We start from the raw sequence: 3,094 nt of genomic DNA, 5'->3' as shown, positions 1-3,094 counted from the left end.
TTGACCTCGTGATCCACCCGCCTCGGCCTCCCAAAGTGCTGGGATTACAGGCTTGAGCCACCGCGCCCGGCCTGCTTCAACAGGTTTTATGCGGAGTGGTTGCCTCTCTTCTACCTGAGTATATTACAGGGATGGATATTGTATCTGACCAGGAAACATTTCGACTACCTAGTGTTGTAAAACAGAAGGCATGGAAATCCACTCATCAAGCAATATTAAAAAAAAATTTTTTTTTAGAGGCGGGGTTTCACCATGTTGGTCAGGTTGGTCTCGAACTCTTGACCTAGTGATTCACTCGTCTCAGCCCTCCAAAGTACTGAGATTACAGGCGTGAGCCACTGTGCCCAGCCATCAAGCAATAGTGATTGGACATTCCAAAAGGGACAAATAAGATTGCCCAAGTCCACACAGATTGCTAGCCTTCTCTGGAGCATAGACTGGACTTTATAGCAAAAGCCTTAGAGCACCTCCTGGCACGACTGCTGAGACTTTGAACTAGAGAATTTCCATGTGAGAGGTAATTATTAGCTTGCTATCAGACATTATTTGAAATTGCCCCTATGACTGAAGGATGTAAGATAATCTTGAAACCTGAAATACCTATAATGTCTTGGGTGATGTTAGCGAAATGCTCTCAGAGAGTGGGCAGGGCCCAGAAGAATTTCTTAATGAAATGGAAATGGCTGGATGCAGGAACAAGCTCCTAGGAGAATGCAGAGTTACTCAGAATATTCAAGAGCAGGTAGACTGCTTTCCCCTAGGACCGACTTTGGATCCGCTCAAGGAATTGTTAGATTCTATTGCCAGTAGGACAGTGACATATTGACAGCTCTCGATTGACCCACAAAGAGCTGTTTGGTTTATGGATGGCAGTCCCAAGGTGAATGAACAGACTACTGTTTGGAAGGTTGTCATTCTGATCAAAGAAGGCAAAACGAATCAGCTCTGTGGGCTGAGCTGCATACTGTTTAGGTTCTTACTAACTCTTGGACCGTGGCCAATGGCCTGGCCATATGGTCAGGCAGAAGGACAATGGGAACCTTGTCTATATGGAAATCACAACAGGAATTTTAGAGTGCATTAAAGCAGGATATGTTGATGTCCATTAGAAGAACCCCTTTCCAGGGTCAGAAAGTAAGTGGGGCAGCAAGCAGGCATCCCTGTGTGCTCGCTTGAGGTGGCCACCTGTGTTCATGAAATGAACGGACACTGGGGGCAGCAGCCATGCAGAGAAGGGCTGAATCTAGACCTAGTCATCTTGCTCCCCTGAGGCACAAAATGCCAGTATGTATTTTTCTGTCTGCCAAAAAAAAGGAAGACTGCACCATGGCTGTGGAAGATTACCTTGGAGGGAAGGCCCTGCATGTAGCTGGCAAGGTGAGCTGATGCTGGTAGGCCTGGAGGCCACAGATGGGTCCCGACAAGAGTAGACACTGATTCTGAACTGGCCTTTGCATGACCAGTGGTAGATGCAAACGCCCAAAATACTGACACTGTCAAAGGGTCAGAACAAAAGATACTCCACCAATTTGAACCACTGAGTTACATTTCAGATCAAGAAACACTTTCATCTTCAGAGTACTGGTTCAATAGAGAATTGGAATGTGCAGTTGAAAAGTGCTATCTAAAACAGCAGGGAATAAGGATATGAAAGGCTGGCTTACACGCCTACACAAGTATGTGCTCACACTCAACGTAAGGGGGCTCAAGGGGGCTCATTGTCCCTATTAGATTCTTCTGCTTTTCTGGAAGTTATTAGGGAAGAGGGGCCGGGGGATGATGACCAGCAATTCTTCCCATGTGGTATGACCATACCATTTTCTTTCTTCCCCACATTAACTAAACTTTCTTTTTTCCAGCTGATTCAGTGGTTCCAGCAAATCCCAGTGGTCCCAGGACTGCAAATACATAGGATAAGAGTAGTTTACACACCACAGTTCCAGTGTTGTGATATTCTGTGGGTTTTCTGTGTGCTTACTATTACCAGTGAGTTTTGTACCTTCAGTTCATTTCTTTTTCCTTTTTCTTTTTTTTTTTTTTTTTGAGGTGAAGTCTCACTCTGTCACCCAGGCTAGAATGCAGTGGTGCCATCGTGGCTCGCTGCAACCTCCATCTCCCAGGTTCAAGTGATTCTCATGCCTCAGCCTCCCAAGTAACGAGGATTACAGGCATGCCACCACACCAAGCTAATTTTATGTATTTTTAGTAGAGATAGGGTTTCACCATGTTGGCCAGGCTGGTCTCAAACTCCTGTCCTCAAGTGATCCGGCTGCCTCAGCATCCCAAATTGCTGGGATTATAGGCATGAGCCACTGCGCCCAGCGATCATTAACTTTTTTTTTTTGAGATAGGGTCTCACTCTGTCACCCAGGCTGAAGTGCAGTGGTGGGATCTCAGCCCACTGCAACCTCCACCTCCCCAGTTCAAGCAATTCTCCCACTTCAGCCTCCTGAGTAGCTGGGACTACAAGTGCATGTCACCACACCCGGCTAATTTTTTTGTATTTTTTGGTAGACACAAGATTTTACCATGTTGGTCATGCTGGTCTCGAACTCCTTTCTCATTGTGCATTAACATCCTTTTCTTTCTGATCGAAGTACACTACATTTCTTGTAGGACAGGTCTGGTATTGATGACATCCTTCAGCCTTTGCTTGTCTGGGCAAGTCTTTTATTTCTCCTTCATGGTTGAAGGATATTTTCACCAGATATACTATTCTTCAGCACTTTAAATATGTCATGCCATTCTCTCCTGGATGTAGGCTTTCCACTGAGAAGTCTGCTGCCAGATGTACTGGAACTCCATTGTATATTATTTGTTTCATTACTCTTGCTGCTTTTAGGATCCGTTCTTTATCCTTGACCTTTGGGAGTTTGATTGTTAAATGCCTTGAGGTAGACTTCTTTAGGTTAAATCTGCTTAGTGTTCTATAACCTTCTTGGATATTGATATCTTTCTCTAGGTTTGGGAAGTTCTCTGTTATTATCCCTTTGAATAAACTTTCTGTCCCTATCTCTTTCTCTGCCTCCTCTTTAAGTCCAGTAACTCTTAGATTTGTCATTTTGAGGCATTTTGATTGTATTTTCTTTTCTTT

At 44.5% G+C, this 3,094-nt stretch overlaps 1 protein-coding gene across 2 annotated transcripts in view; it reads left to right on the top strand.

Annotated features, from left to right (window-relative positions):
• Positions 1–3,094, top strand: part of TREH (trehalase) — a 22,892-nt gene that overhangs the window by 5,857 nt on the left and 13,941 nt on the right. The window contains exon 1 of one of the 2 annotated variants that reach the window (XM_037736720.1): positions 1,304–1,377. The exons of the other annotated variant lie outside the window; for it this stretch is intronic. The gene's annotated coding sequence lies outside the window, so the exon portion shown is untranslated. Of the gene's footprint in view, positions 1–1,303; positions 1,378–3,094 lie in introns of those variants that run through there. 2 annotated transcript variants of the gene reach the window in all.

Source organism: Cebus imitator, unplaced genomic scaffold, assembly GCF_001604975.1.
Source record: "Cebus imitator isolate Cc_AM_T3 unplaced genomic scaffold, Cebus_imitator-1.0 Scaffold28, whole genome shotgun sequence".
Taxonomy (NCBI): domain Eukaryota; kingdom Metazoa; phylum Chordata; class Mammalia; order Primates; family Cebidae; genus Cebus; species Cebus imitator.
This window is presented reverse-complemented; position numbering and strand designations above follow the sequence as displayed.